Below are 17,208 nucleotides of genomic sequence, written 5' to 3' on the forward strand. Positions count from 1 at the left end.
TACTTTCAGTATGGGCACTACGCTAAAGTTAGTGGGGAATGGGAGAGTTATTTTGCTCCCATTCACTATTTGCTAAATTCTGGGCTGCTGTCATTCCTGAACTGTCCTGTAGGTCAGTCTGTGCTCCAGGGGTGTCGATTCCACCCCTGGGCGACAGGTGGCGCTAGAAGGGTTCTGGCAGAGCCACTTTTCCCCAGCAGCCAATTAGAGGAGTTTTCCTTCGCGGGGCATGCTGGGGGAGAGTATATCTGTGGCAGACGCCATTTTGTGTTGTTCTTAGTGGGTTCCAGGTACCAGGTGAGGCACCCATCTTCAGGGTGTGCGCATCCAACGGACCCTGGCGATGGCCTACCAGGCCGGGGTCACACGCTACGCGGAGCTCCAGGTTCCTGAAAGGGGCCCCAGTGACTTACTGGGTTCCCAGCTCTACTGAGGAGATCCCAGGCTGGATGCCGTTCGATGGGGGGGTCGGCTTGAGGAGAACCCGGAGGCAGGTTGTCCAACAGGGCTTGAACGAACCATCGGGGATCTGGTGACCGGGACATTGACAGGTGCACTTCAACTGTCACCCGGTGACCCCCTTACTTAATCTACTGGGAAGATTCGCTCAATCCGTTCGGTTCACTTAATGTACTAGGCCTGTGGCAGAGGTCCCTAGAGCCGGGTCTGTGGCAGAGGTCCCTAGAGCCGGATCTGTGGCAGAGGTCCCTAGAGCCGGGTCTGTGGCAGAGGTCCCTAGGGCCAGGTCTGTGGCAGAGGCCTGTTCTTCCCAGCAATCTAAAGTGACACTTCGGCTGCCAGGCTCGTGGCAGGAGTCTGTCCGGGGCACTTCACCCACTATGGCTAGAGTGGTGACGAACTGTAACTATTACTACTGTGCTGTTGAGAGCAGTATTGCTCCTTTCATATCCAGGCCTGATACCGCAAAGTTCTCTATCGCTTCATCAACCTTTTCTCCCTATTTGATGTTGATGTTGGCCATGTTGGGCCGAAAATAAAGCATTTGAAAACCTTCTTTGATTGACTGGACATTCGCTCACTACTCTACTCATCAACTACACCCCTAGACAACACTGAGAGGTAACTTAATATGCCGATCCCAACAACAACCAGCGGCTCCTGAGGGGGTAGCGCTACATTTACAATGTATAGAACACCAAGGGCTAGATTCACGTAGATCGGCGCATCTTTAGAGCGGCGTAGCGCATCTCATATGCGCTACGCCGCCCTAACATAGAGAGGCAAGAACAGTGGGCCGGATTCAGAAAGCACTTACGCCGGCGTATCTTCTGATACGCCGCGTAAGTGCACGGATGCGCCGTCGTATCTCTGCGCCTGATTCTTGAAATAAGATACGCCTGAATTTTGGCTCCATCCGACCGACGTAAGTCTCCTACGCCGTCGTATCTTGGGCGCATATTTACGCTGGCCGCAAGGGGCGCTTCCATTGTTTTACGCGTCAAATATGTAAATGAGCGAGATACGCCGATTCACAAACGTACTTACGCCCGTCGCAGTAATCTACGCCGTTTACGTAAGGCGTGCGTCCGGCGTAAAGTTAAGGCACATAAAGCAGGTGTAAGTCATGTTAGGGTATGGACCAGGGAACAGCCGTAGGATTTTACGTCGTTTACGTAAGTCGTACGTGAGTGGGGCTGGGCGTAGGTTACGTTCACGTCGTAGGCATTGAGCCGTCGTATCTTAGGGAGTATATGCAACGTGATTTTGAGCATGCGCCGTTCGTTCGGCCCTTCATTTACATGGGGTCACGCTTCATTTTAATAGATCACGCCCACTACCTTCCTACTTTGAATTAGGCGGGCTTACGAATCACAGCACAGTGATTGGACACAAGAGGCGGGATTTATGATCAGTATAGCCTCATTAGTGCCCAGCTGTGCAGCGTCATCAGTGAAGCCTCATCAGCGAAGAAGAAAAATTACATATTTGAAAAATTTACAACAGTAATTAAGATAAATGTTTTGTTTTTCAAATGTTCCGTCTTTTTCCGTTTGTTTAGCAAAAAAAAACAGTGGCACCAAAGGAAAGCTCTATCTGTTTAAAAAAACATGATAAAAATGTCATTTGGGTGCAGTGTTGCATGACCGCGCAATTGTCATTCAAAGTGTGACAGCGCTAAAAATTAGCCTGGGCAGGAAGGGGGTGAAAGTGCCCGGTATTGAAGTGGTTAACCTCTTGCCGACCGCGCTATAGCAAAAATACTGCTACAGCGCGGTCGAGTTACTGTGACAGGACGTCCCTGGGACGTCCTCGTGCACTTCCGCGTTTGCGCGTCCCCTGGGGCGCGCTCGCGGAAGTGTCCGTGCTCGCCGGGTCTAGAAGACCCGGCGCATCACGGATCACGGTAAATTGCCGCGAATCGCGGCTGTTTACCACGTGATCGCTCCGTCAAATGACGGAGCGATCACTTGTAAACAAACCGGCGTCATTTGATGACGCCGGTTCCTCCCTCTCCTCTCTGTACCGTTCGGTACAGTGCGAGAGGAGAGGAGAGGAGGGGGGGGGGGAGCGCGGGGTGTCAGCAGCTGCTGTGGGCTGGATCTGTGACAACTGCAGTCACAGATCCAGCCATCCCTCCCTGTGCAATACTCTGCAGTACCATCAATACTCTGCAATACCCCATACTCTGCCATCCCTCCCTGCGCAATACTCTGCAGTACCATCAATACTCTGCAATACCCCATACTCTGCCATCCCTCCCTGCGCAATACTCTGCAGTACCATCAATACTCTGCAATACCCCATACTCTGCCATCCCTCCCTGCGCAATACTCTGCAGTACCATCAATACTCTGCAATACCCCATACTCTGCCATCCCTCCCTGCGCAATACTCTGCAGTACCATCAATACTCTGCCATCCCTCCCTGCGCAATACTCTGCCATACCCCATACTCTGCCATCCCTCCCTGCGCAATACTCTGCCATACCCCATACTCTGCCATCCCTCCCTGCGCAATACTCTGCCATACCCCATACTCTGCCATCCCTCCCTGCGCAATACTCTGCCATACCCCATACTCTGCCATCCCTCCCTGCGCAACACTCTGCCATACCCCATACTCTGCCATCCCTCCCTGCGCAATACTCTGCCATACCCCATACTCTGCCATCCCTCCCTGCGCAATACTCTGCCATACCCCATACTCTGCCATCCCTCCCTGCGCAATACTCTGCCATACCCCATACTCTGCCATCCCTCCCTGCGCAATACTCTGCCATACCCCATACTCTGCCATCCCTCCCTGCGCAATACTCTGCCATACCCCATACTCTGCCATCCCTCCCTGCGCAATACTCTGCCATCCCTCCCTGCGCAATACTCTGCCATACCCCATACTCTGCCATACCCCGTTACTCTGCCATACCCCGTTACTCTGCCATACCCCGTTACTCTGCCATACCCCGTTACTCTGCCATACCCCATTACTCTGCCATACCCCGTTACTCTGCAATACCCCGTTACTCTGCAATACCCCGATACTCTGCAATACCCCGTTACTCTGCAATACCCCGATACTCTGCAATACCCCGATACTCTGCAATACCCCGATACTCTGCAATACCCCATACTCTGCAATACCCCGATACTCTGCAATACCCCAATACCCTGCGCAATACTCTGCAATACCCCAATACCCTGCGCGATACTCTGCAATACCCCAATACTCTGCAATACCCCCAATACCCAAATACTCCGCAATACCCCAATACTCTGCAATACCCCCAATACCCCAATACTCTGCAATACCCAAATACTCCGCAATACCCCAATACTCTGCATATATAATGTTTTGGGGTTCTATGTAATTTTCTAGCAAATAAATTGTGATTTTTCCATGTAGGAGAGAAATGTCAGAATTGGCCTGGGTGCTCCAGAACGCCTGATGGCGCTCCCTGCATGTTGGGCCTCTGTATGTGGCCACGCTGTGTAAAAGTTGCACACATGGGGTATCGCCATACTCGGGAGGAATAGCAGAATGTGTTTTGGGGTGTCATTCGTGGTATGCATATGCTGTGTGTGAGAAATAACCTGCGAATATGACAGAAACAAGTTATTTTTTTTTTTTTTTACAGAATTTTCGGTCGTTTTTCTTTTATAGCGCAAAAAATAAAAAACCCAAAGGTGATCTAATACCACCAAAAGAAAGCTCTATTTGTGTGAAAAAAAGGACAAAAATTTCAAATGGGTACAATGTTGTATGACGGAGTAATTGTCATTCAAATTGTGAGAGCACCGAAAGCTGAAAATTGGTCTGGTCAGGAAGGGGGTTTAAGTGCCCAGTGGTCAAGAGGTTAAAGAGTACCTTGCATGATAACAATGCCGAAGACATAAAAAAATGAGGTTTAGGTTCCAAGTTCAGAAAGCTTTGCGGATGACTAAGCAGGGCACTGCTGTCTCAGAAGGAACGCGCATCCTCTGCACCCAGCCAAACGTATGTTGTGCAGCTTCACAGTCTGCTGGGAAGGGCTCATTGTACGTCTGTCGTTGGTCCATGAGACCGATACGGAGTCAGGCGGCTTCCTTCCTCTCCTCCGAGCAGTCAGTGTCCATGCCCCCCCCCCCCCCCCAAACAATGCAGGACCCAGACCGGCTCTGACAAACGGGCCTCCTGCTTCTTTGTTTCCCCTTTTCAGAAAACTCCTGAATTGTTTATCTGTTTGTCCTGAAGCCACCAAAGACTTTTCTAAGCAGGTTTCCATCTGGCTGCACATGACTGTGTATAGACAATGTAAAGAAATGTTTCTTTCGGAGCTATCTCTGGTTCCACAGCACCATCTCTTGGAGGAACAACGAAACTCGAAAGTCTTTCAAAATACAAAACTTTTTTTTTTTCTTTAATTTCATAAAGAGACGTAAGATGAGTGGTGGTCAACTTACTAGAGATGGGGAACCTCAAGTGTGACCCCCTGATACCACCAAAGGGCCACAGACAATATTCAGTGTATGTAATCCTACAGACAGCTGCCAAAGACTGCAAACCTGCAACAGGAGATGGTCAGAGACTGCAGACATGATACAAGAGATGGTCAAAGACTGCACCAATGATACAAGAGATGGTCAGAGACTACAGACATGATACAAGATGGTTAGAGACTACAGCCATGATACCAGAGATGGTCAGAGACTACAGACATGATACAAGAGATGGCCAGAGACTACAGACATGATAAAAGAGATGGTCAGAGACTACAGACATGATACAAGAGATGGCCAGAGACTACAGACATGACAAAAGAGATGGTCAGAGACTACAGACATGATACAAGAGATGGTCAGAGACTACAGACATGATACAAGAGATGGTCAGAGACTACTGACATGATACTAGAGATGGTCAGAGACTGCAAACATGATACAAGAGATGGCCAGAGACTACAGACATGACAAAAGAGATGGTCAGAGACTACAGACATGATACAAGAGATGGTCAGAGACTACTGACATGATAATAGAGATGGTCAGAGACTGCAGATATGATACAGGAGATGATCAGAGGCTACTGACATGATACAAGAGATTGTCAGAGACTACAAACATACTACAAGCTATAGTCAGAGAGTTCAGACATACTACAAAAGATAGAGACTACATACATGATACAGGAGATGGTCAGAGAATGAGGACATGATTCAAAAGAAAGCGAGAGACTGCAGACATGATACAAGAGAAGGTCAGAGACTACTGACATGATACAAGAAATGACCAGAGACTGCAGACATGATACAAGAGAAGGTTAGAGACTACTGACATGATACAAGAGATTGCCAGAGACTACAGACATTATACAAGAGATGGCCAGAGACTATTGCCATGATACAAGAGATGGTTAGAGACTGCAGACATGATGCAAGAGATGGTCAGAGACTACAAACATACTACAAGAGATAGTCAGTGACTTCAGACATACTTCAAAAGGTAGTCAGAGACTACATACATGATACAGGAGCAGTGGCGTAGCGTGGGTTGTCAGCGCCTGGGGCGGGGCAAGGCAAGTAATTTGCGCCCCCCTGACCCATGGACTTACTTATTTTAAGCTAGCTCCAGTCTGATCACATGATCCACTGTGTGAGACAGCGGTGGCTGTAGAGAAGAGGAGCGCTTGCTTGATAATGACTGGTAAAGCCTGGAGTGGTGGCATCATGCATATGTTCCTATGTCCCATCTGTTGTTGGCACTCCCTCCACACTCGTGACAGCGCCCCTCTAAATTTTGAGCCAGGGGGCGGTGGCCCCCCTCTCACCCCCCACGCTACGCCACTGTACAGGAGATGGTCAGAGAATGAGGACATGATACAAAAGAGGGCGAGAGACTGCAGGCATGATACAAGAGAAGGTCAGAGACTACTGACATAATACAAGAAATGACCAGAGACTGCAGACCTGATACAAGAGAAGGTTAGAGGCTACTGACCTGATACAAGAGACGGTTAGAGACTACAGACGTGATGCAGGAGATGGTCAGAGACTACAAACATAATAATACAAGACATAATACAAGAGATGGTCAGAGACTGTGGACATGATACAAGAGATGTGGCAATGCACATTTTAGTGCAAGAAGTGTGAAGGGGCCTTTATCAATGATTCCTTGTAACTCATTGTTCTATATTGCCTACTTATAAACAGGTAAAATCTTAATTGCCCCCCCTCCCCATCCATGTTCAGCCAGAACTACGGCAGCTTCCATTGTTGACCTGTTGTGGGGCTGCCATCATTACCCTTTCTCGGTGAGTCACAGACCCTTAACGACCCTATGAAAATCAAGGGGCCCGACAGGAAATATGTGCAAAAAATGTGCTAGGTCAGCAAGTAGCAAGTAGCAAGGCTTGGAAAGAGATGGAACCAAAGAAGTTGAGTTCTTCTAAGCCTAGAAGCTGGGGCCCAAAAGCCAAGAAGGGGCTTGTCCTCCACCCCACAATCCACAAGTGTTAGCAGGGCTGGACTGGGACACAAATTTGGCCCTGGACTACATCTAGACTGGCCCACTTTTGACAGGTCTCTCCCACAGCGGCTGGACAACTAGCGCCCCCCCCCCTGGCCACCCACACCCCCTCTCCCCCTTCACTAGCCACTAGCTGTTTTACTTTATTACAGTAGAACGTCTGGTACTGGTACTCTTATAGGCAGTACTAGTTGGAAATCTAGACATTATTTCACCCGGGGAAAAGAATCAGTTTGGTGCCCCCCCTTATGGGACAGGATTAGGCAGAAGTGAGAAACTCCCAGGCAGGGCCGGCCTTTGGGGTGTGCGAGCTGTGCGGCTGCACGGGGCGCCAAGGGCAACAGGAGCACCATGCGGCCACCCAGAGGCATACTAAGGCGGGGCAAGCCGCCCCCGGGTACCACACACTGGGGGGGTGTCAGACCGGCACCCCCTCCGCGATTGTATTACACCCGCGGTGGCATTTTTTTCCTCTTTGTGTATGTTTAGGTGACCATGGGGTGAAAGGGGAAGATGGGGGGGGCGCCACAGGATTAGCTCGCACAGGGCGCCTGAACACCTAAGGCCGGCCCTGCTCCCAGGTCGCTGTCACTGAAGCCGGCCCACTGAGCCATCGGCCCACCGGGAAACTCCCTGTAGTCCCAATGGCCAGTCCATCCCTGAGTGTTAGTATCACTTCCCAGAAACCAACAGGTTTCGTTCTCTTTGTCACCTAAAAGATTTCAGAATGGGTGACAGGTACACTTTAGACGGCTCAGAAAAACCTCCACAACCTGTCAAGAGCTGTATGACTTTCACCCTCGCCTTGACCTTCATTAATTGGTTCGTTAATTTTATTTTTACTTGCTCCGCCTGTCAGCCTGCCTGGAGGAAAATAGGTGCTGAGCTATGAACTGAGCATTTCTAGGAATCGCTGCTCTCCATCTATTCCTGTGAAAAAAGGCCGTCTGGTCTGTAATTGTTGCAAGCCCAGAGGATTACGCGTCACTGCAGTCACTTCAATATTAATATTCTGTATCCCCCGCCTCCTCCCCGCTAACACTTTTTTTGTAATTCAGTGCAGACCATTGAGGAATGTTTGTCGACATTTATATTATCTGCCAAAAAGAAATGTTTCATGACATGTGAATCGCAGATGTCCCGCTGGCATTCATTTTGGCTTAAATCATAAAAGGGATTTTGGCTTCACTCGAAGGGTAGGGCCTCGCAGAAGTTCACAACTTAGATATAGTCATATAGCTAGATTCAGGTAGGGGCGCGCAACTTTAAGGCGGCGTAGCGTATCGTATTTACGCTACACCGCCTTAAGTCAGAGAGGCAAGTACTGTATTCACAAAGTACTTGCCTCCTAACTTACGGCGGCGTAGCGTAAATGCGGCAGGCGCAAGCACGCCTAATTCAAAATAGGCTGAGGGGGCGTGTTTTATGATAATTTGGTTTGACCTGACGTGATGACGTTTTTTTGGAACGGCGCATGCGCCGTCCACCTACATTTCCCAGTGTGCATTGCGGCTAAGTACGCCGCACGGTCCTATTGATTTTGACGTGGACGTAAATTACGTAAATCCCTATTCACGGACGACTTACGCAAACGACGTAAAATTTTCGAATTTCGACGTGGGAACGGCGGCCATACTTTAACATTACTATTCCAACTATTTGATGGAATATCTTTAGGCCTGATAATGCGTTACGTAAATGGCGTATCTGTACTGCGTCGGCCGGGCGTACGTTCGTGAATAGGCGTATCTAGTGATTTACATATTCTACGCCGACCGCAATGGAAGCGCCACCTAGCGGCCAGCCTAAATATTGCACCCTAAGATAGGACGGCGCAAGCCGTCGTATCTTAGATAGGTTTAAGTGTATCTCTGTTTGAGAATACACTTAAACTTAGGTCGGCGCAGATTCCGAGTTAGGTCGGCGTATCTACTGATACGCCGACCTAACTCTATGTGAATCTAGCTAATACTGTATATGCTGAGTGTACCCCTATCTGGATTACAGTACATATAGACCCTCAACTGGAATTCCATACCTTGATGCCTAACCCTGCACCCTTTCCAGCGAGCCCAATAATTCATTGATGGTCATTGGAAAGAATGCCTTGTAAGTGGGGCTTTGTGATTGGTTAGTAATGGCACCAAGTCCCTATTCCCACTCCTGTCCTGCTAGTACACTGACCCTCCTATTGAGGCCTCACCCTCCGCCATATTGTGCCCAGGCCCGGATTTACTCCCTTTGCCGCCCCAAGGCCGGGCCCTTCAATGCTGCCCCCCCGCTCCTCCCCTTCTCTATACACAATACAGGCCCCTTTCACTCTATGCTTCTCCCTAACACTATAGTCGATGCCAAGCTCCTCCCCTTTACACCCATTAATTATGTTATTGCTCTCTTGTTAAGCTCCTCCCATAAGCATAAATCTGTCCCTAACTTCCAAGCCCCTCCCCTGTCAATATAGTGAATATCAAGCCCCTCCCCTATCATTATAGTGAATGACAAGCTCCTCCTCTGACTCTAGAACCCTCTCCTATATTAACACCCATATTGCAGGCTATTTCTCCCACACTAGTTCCATCCCATAAATACAGCAAGGCCCCTCCTGCTCCTCCAAGCCCTGCCTCCTCTCGCTCTCCAGGACACCAATGGCGGCACACAAAAGGCTGCAGACACTCGATGACTTTGTTCATATAATCCTCTCCTGACACTTGTATGTAGTGAACGGAAAGTCCACGGGGATGCCGGCCACTTGAATCTGAAAGCAGCCAGGCAAAAAGGTGGACGCGGCGCCGCCCCTGCACTCACTGCCGCCCCGAGGCCTGGCCTTCGGTGGCCTTGTCTGGAATCCCGCCCTGATTGTGCCCCACTCCATGTAATAGGCCTCCACACAACATTCCCGGCCATTGACTTTTATACCCCAAGGAAGTCATGTCCACAATAATTAGTAGAATTACTGCACTTTACTGATGGAATTTGCGGAATAGCATAACAGTCACATCACATCAACATACGTTCTGGAGTCACTTGACATTACATAGTCAATCACGTTTAGTAGTTACATGTGAAAGCATATGGAAGAAGACAAATAGTGTAGCGCTCAGTGAAAAAGATACAAACTTAGACGATTGATCAAATATAAAATCAATGTGGGTAGTGAACCCCAATACCAAATACTATAAAAATAAATAAAAATTGAATAATAATGGTCCTTAAATACAACAATTAAATGTCCGTGATGTGCCAAATGTAAAGTGACACTGTGTAGAGTAAAGATGGAGAGAAGATAAAAGCATCAAGCTGGAATCCAAACTGTTTGCATAAACGTATAACTGGAGTGAGGGGAACCATCACTAATAGGATGTAGGCTTACCAGAACGTTTGAACCCAAAAGAACCTACGTTCTATGAGTCAAACCAGGCTTGGGTTGTTAAAACAACAGATAGGATGAAAGCTTGAAATCTTCAAATCACTGGACCAGGATCACCCGACTATCAACAAGATGGCGATCTCCTTGCAGGGTTGTTTCGTGGGGGATGATAATCCGGTTATCATTGATGTGGTGAGGATGTTGGAGAACGGAGAACAAATACAATAAAAAAAGTTTTAATGAAGTTGGAACACTTACATTTAGAAGGTCAGTTAAGAGCTTAGATTAACATGTACGTGGAGTCCTCCCCGATGCGTTTAGTCTCCTAAGACGTTGTCTGGGGTGTCCCTCCACTGCAGCCATCCAAGTATATATAAAGAATGTGACCCCACTCATGAGAGCCAAGCCCACAGTGTGTCCCCAATTGTATGGCCGTCACTTCCTGTTTGGGTCAAAGACAGCTGACCGGCCATATGTTATATGTGAAAGCATATGCACAACTTTAAGCAGTCATCACCCTCTGACAGTCTCCTATTCCACATTAGTACTCACAGAGCTGGGATCTTTGTAGACACCTCCCCCATATGTGTACACCTCTCCTAGGACCCTCCAGAGGAATAGCCTCACTCAAATAACTTTTGGCCTAGCCTAAAAGGCATTTTGTAAACTGCCCTAGCCCCCACCTCTATAAGAGTCATAAAGGCTACAGCCAACTCTCTTAGGTGCAAGTCTACTTCTTCCTGGCCTACTGCCATGCACAGGGCCATCACGTGCTGGTTACATCTGTGCTGGTGTGGGGTGCTTGGCTCCCTTGCTCCAAGTGCACTAAGGCTCCTCCACAACCTGGTTTAGATGTGAGTGCTGCCTCACCCATGACATCACTGCTGGAGGGCTCTACCTAAAAGGAGCCTAGCACCTGATGACATTGTCTGTCTGCTCTATTCTGACACAGAGACACCTAGTGCCAGACTAGATAACTGCACTTGTCTACAGCCTTCCTTACCGAGATACTAAATATGATAATTCGTTTTTAATGCAACTGGCTCTGCCAACTGGCATTCACCCTGTAGCTATGCAGCCAGAACCAAATGAGAGGTCAATCAGCCACAACTAAAGGAACCCCTAGCAAGCTTTGGACAAACTTTTGGGTTCCACAGAACTCTGGTTGAGTATAGAAGTTTAAAAAAAAGAGTGTAGAGACTAATGTATATTTTTATACTTTGGTAATCATCTGGTTGAAGGCACATTGTGGGATGGTAGTTTTAAAAACCATCGTACGGTGTGGCCGCTCTGGGTAAATATATTATTTTTTTGCAATGTTTCTATTTGTTTTGTTTTTTAAATAAAAGCAGCATCCAATACGATAAGGCATGTTAGCATAATGTGGGTCCATAAGAGAGTTCTGATTCATGCTATTGCGCATGTCCGTTTGGCAAGTCGCGGCTCAGATCGAGGCTTGGTTAGTTTTGCTTGGCATATAAGCAGGTGACGCAGTACGCCGCCCGTGCCCCTGGACGAAGTCATCTGTGACGAAACACGTAAGGGAGAGTGACGCGCTGACGTCACATCGTGTTTTCATTTGTGTTTCGGAAGGTTTGTCTGGATGTGCGCCAGCCAGCACACCAGACTTAAGGTTTTCTACTATTGCTGATGCTGTATGTGTAATATTTTATGGTATGAATAAATAGGTTAATGATTTTACACTATATGGAGCTTTTTTGTCTTTTGTAAAAAACCATCCATACATTCACATGAGCGAGCAAGAGGTACCCTGGAGATAGATGTACGCACATACTTGGAGAAAGACCCAGGCTGTGGTTTAACTATATGCACCTTTTGATCCTCTGTAACGGGGGATCCTGTGGATCTGGTAAGGAGATAATCATATCATCTGGTGGTGGAATTTGCACATTGAAGGTGGTGGATGGATTTTACTATCGTACATTTGTGAATCAGTCCATAGTTTCAAGCACTGGTGGACTTTTAACATAAAAACTCTAGATTTAGCACGATTCTATTTATCTATTTATATGTGTTTAGAAGTTTGCCTGTCTCTTGGCTTGACTGTTTGGTGAGCAGAAAAGGAAACCGAGGAAGAAAAAGGTTAGTGTTGTTAATGTAAATACAGTTTTAAAACCAATTATCGTATAGTGTGCGCATCCTGGTACACCCGTGTGCGGGAAATACGCCAGTGCTTGGCAGGAATATGATCCAACTCAAATGCTTGAGTTTGTCCAAATCCAGTCTTTTACCAAGACTGACAAATGTGTATTTTTTTTTTAATTACAGTGCAATGAGGTTTGCTGCAAGGTTCGGGTTCAACGAATTTTGAGCAAGTTTTGCAAAAAAAGCTTGTGAAGTGAAACCAGCCCTCTGACCATCGCTAAGTGAAGCTGCCGCGTGATCTCTACATCATAGCCGACATAGTGAATCAATGATCAGGAACCACGATCATTGGCTCTTGATCATTAGAAAAGCCAGCAGCCAGTTTTCCCGACAGGAAAAGCCAGCAGCTTTTCCTGTCGGGAAAACTGTGATGGAGCATACACACGGCCGGGATTCCAGGCCAAAAGCTCTCATGGCAGTTTTCCTGCCGGGAAAACTGGTCGTGTGTACAAGGCAGAAGACTTCAATGGTTATCCAAACCCAATGTACAAACAAGAATAAAAATGCGCCAAACTAAGTGCAGTAAGTAGGTATTTAATTCAAATAATTTGTACATAGTAAAAATGGCTACTCACAAAACCAGTGATAACACAGGCATGGTAGGGAAAACGGCTGGTCCGGTGTCACAACATGTCATCAACAGCTAAAAGGGCTTCACAACAGGCTGGTCTCATGTCCTGGTCCCATGGGCGATGGAAATAGAGGTCCGAGGTGTTCGGGAGCCTTTGGGGAACCCCAGGGAGTATAGGAGCCGTGGATGCTGTTTCAAAGCGGCGTGCATTCCAGCGTGGAACGCAATGTATCGCCGTACGACCGGAAGTGACATGGGGACTCCGGGCAGCCAATGGGATGACGCGTTTCTCAGCCTCCGCTGGTTCATCAGATCCATAGCTTCCAATAGGAGCGGACGTAATAAATAGACAGGGAAGTGTCGTGATTGATCAGCGGCGCCAATGGACAAATGCACACAATGAAAAATGACTGGGAGATATATAATGATAAAAAGGATACAAAATATAAGTAGAATGGGGGATTAAAAAATGAAGAATTAAAAAGGACCATTTTAAAGAAGGACCATTTAAAAAACGGACCACTTTAAAAACGAACATTTTAAAAAACGAACAGCAACATATCAATAGAGCAAGCATGTCTAAACAGGTGTTATAAAAATGAATAGAAGGAGAACACAAATGAGAGACTGAGGGGAATACATGTGAACAACCCTAGGTAGATTAGGTAACACGCATATATATGCTAAAAATAAATATCAAAAAATAATAATTATCAAAAATTAAAAATTAATAATGAATAATTAATAATTAAAATCAGATAATAATATTAATTTTTAATTTTTGATAATTATTATTTTTTGATATTTATTTTTAGCATATATATGTGTGTTACCTAATCTACCTAGGGTTGTTCGCATGTATTCCCCTCAGTCTCTCATTTGTGTTCTCCTTCTATTCATTTTTATAACACCTGTTTATAGCCGTTTTCCCTACCATGCCTGTGTTATCACTGGTTTTGTGAGTAGCCATTTTTACTGTGTACAAATTATTTGAATTAAATACCTACTTACTGCACTTAGTTTGGCGCATTTTTCTTCTTGTTAGTACATATCTTTCAGAGTTCGCTTCTGCTTCAGAATTTTGCTGCCGCTAATGTGCCATTGGACTTTATTGGACTTTTTATTTATTCATTTTAATGTTATTGATATGGACCTTATGATGTGTTTACCTTTCGATTATTGACTGTGCTCTTCTAATCATGCGCCATCTACCTATATGTATTATCCAAACCCAACCCTAGATAGTAGGGTGACCAGACATCCCCGGTTTCCGGGGACAGTCACTGTCCCCGGACCAAGTCTGTCCCCGGTTTTGTACCCGGATTGGATTTGAATAGGGGCTGGGGCAAGAATAAAAATAAAATTCTGAATTACACAAGCCCCCCCCCCCCCCCGCTCCGCCGCTCCTTCTAGCTTAGGGGGGTGTATTTTTTGCATTATCTGTGCCTCTTTCTGATGATCATGTGCTGGTCGGAGCGGAGGGAATATTTCTTCAGTTTCAGTGCATGCCCATTCAGCTCCGCTCGCATGTTATTCTGCCTTGGCTCAAGTCCCAGCCGCCTGCCTGTTTATCTCTTTGCCTTCCCTGGAGGAGTGATCTTCCTCCGCACTCCACCCAGTAGTAGCTGGGGCCCGGCTTGACAGGCTGTGAGACCAGTAAAAAAAAAAATCTCCCCGGATTTCACTTTAAAAATCTGGGGCTAGATTCATGTAGGGGCGCGCATTGTTACGGCGGCGCAGCGTAACGTATTTACGATACGCCGCCGTAAGTTAGAGAGGCAAGTGCTGTATTCACAAAGCACTTGCCTTCTAAGTTACGGCGGCGTAGCGTAAATGGGGGCGGCGTAAGCGCGCCTAATTCAAATGAGGATGAGGGGGCGTGTTTTATGTTAATTCTTGGTGACCCGACGTGATTGACTTTTTCCCGAACAGCGCATGCGCCGTCCGTGGAATTTCCCAGTGTGCATTGCTCCAAAGTACGCCGCAAGGACGTCATTGGTTTCGACGTGAACGTAAATTACGTCCAGCCCTATTCGCAAACGACGTAAAAAATTCAAAATTCGATGCTGCAACGCCGTCCATACTTAACATTGCGTACGCCTCATAATAGCAGGAGCAACCTTACGCTGAAAAAGCCTAACGTAAACGACGTAAAAAAATAGCGCCGGGCGTACGTAAATTTGTGAATCGGCGTATCTAGGTCATTTGCATATTCTACGCCGAAAACGACGGAAGTGCCACCTAGCGGCCAGCGTAAATATGCACCCTAAGATACGACGGTGTAAGAGACTTACGCCAGTCGCATCTTAGGCTAATGTCGGCGTATCTTGCTTTCTGAATACAGAAAGAAGATACGCCGGCGCAGCTTTGAATTTACGCGGCGAATCTATAGATACGCCGGCGTAAATCAATGCTGAATCTGGGCCCCTGGTCACCTTACCAGATAGGCACCCCTTTTTCTTTTTAGGGAGTGAAGGGTCGTGGCACCAACCTTTCCCATTTTCTACAGCAAGTGAGGTGGATTGGCCTCGGGAGAAGCCATTAGCCCCCAGAGAGGCAATTTTCTTGTTTGTCCAAATCTCACATATCCCTCTCCAGGATAGACCTGTGCATTGGAACGCCATCAGTGATACCTTTTATCAATATGCCTTTCGAGGCATTTCAGACCATTCCCCCTTACTGGTGCGGTTGTACTCCAGGCCAAAGTCCACCCTATCTGAAGCTCCCAGGAAGCTAAACACTTTGGCCCAGATTCACAGAGAGCAAGGCGCACATTACGCCGCAGTAGAGCAAACACCGTACGCCACGCCAACATAGCGCGGAGAGGCAAGCATTGCATTCAGAAAGCCAGTGCTCCCAACGCTGCGACAGCGTGGCGTAGGTTTCTAAGGCGCACGCCGGCGTAGGTGGAAGTGGGCGTGACCCCATGCAAATGATGGGCCGAGCGCCAGACAGGTAGGTATCACGAACTGCGCATGCGCCGGGACGTGGACGCATACACAGCACCCCCCTGCGCCTGCTCACAACCACGCCGTCACAACTGCCTAAGCTACGTCGGGTCACCGCGTACGCCGTGAACATAACGTACGCCCAGCCAGACACACGTCCAACACACAATACACCGGCTTGTGTTCCCTGGTGCAGACCTGTGCATGTCTGTTGCCAGGTTGCACCTCATTTATGGGGAATAACTTTACGCCGGACGTACAACTTACGCGCAACTCGCGTAGCATGCGCCGGGCACATGCACGTTCGCGAATCGCCGTATTTCCCTCATTTGCATGTTTGAATGGCTAATCAATGGGAGCAGCACCATGCGCCCAGCCCATATGTGCGCCCACCCTACGCCGGTGTGTGCAAGCTACGTCGGTGGGGTGTAGCCTGTTTTTAGGCGCATGTTGGTTCGTGGGTCTGCCGCACACATATGCCGGCGCACATTGGCACTTATGTCGGCGTAACGTGTTATACGTCGGCGTAAGTGCTTTGTGAATCTGGGCCTTTCTGTCTGCATCTTTACCCATCCCATGATAAGACTGAGTGTTTGAACTGGAGGCCTGGAAGTAGGGAGGACACGGTGGTTGAAAACCACTGATCTACACAAGGAGGTTTTTACAGTTGGATAACATGTAATCATATGAGAAGACTGTAGTTGAGTGGTGTTGCAAAAGGGCTTCTTTATTGCGTTTTTGCACTCTGCTTCAGTGCAGAGCAGGTGGTCTGTGACTTGACACATTTATTTGACACATTCATTTGAATATCATGTTTGGAAGCAGATCTTACTAATGCAAATCTTCACTTACCATGATACAGCGCTGGCGCGCCAGGCTTGCTAGGCTGACAGAGATGAAGTACATATGGGTTCCCGGGAATGGATGACTCAATGCCCCCATCACCAGTGGCTGGGATTCCCTAGAATAAGACTCAGAGTTTGGCATAACCTCCATGGCATCAAATAAGGCCAAGCACGTATTAAATGTATTATTCAGGTGGTGTGATATTCTCCAGATCAAAGCAGCACAGGCTGTCAGGCATTCGCCATCTGCTCTGTCTGTGTGGGCTACTATTTATCAAAAGGCTAAAAAAAATTGGACGGAGTTTGCGAAAATCCCGAACCTCTGTCATGTTTTTATCTCTGTTT

Source organism: Rana temporaria, chromosome 6 (genome assembly GCF_905171775.1).
Source record: "Rana temporaria chromosome 6, aRanTem1.1, whole genome shotgun sequence".
NCBI lineage: Eukaryota > Metazoa > Chordata > Amphibia > Anura > Ranidae > Rana > Rana temporaria.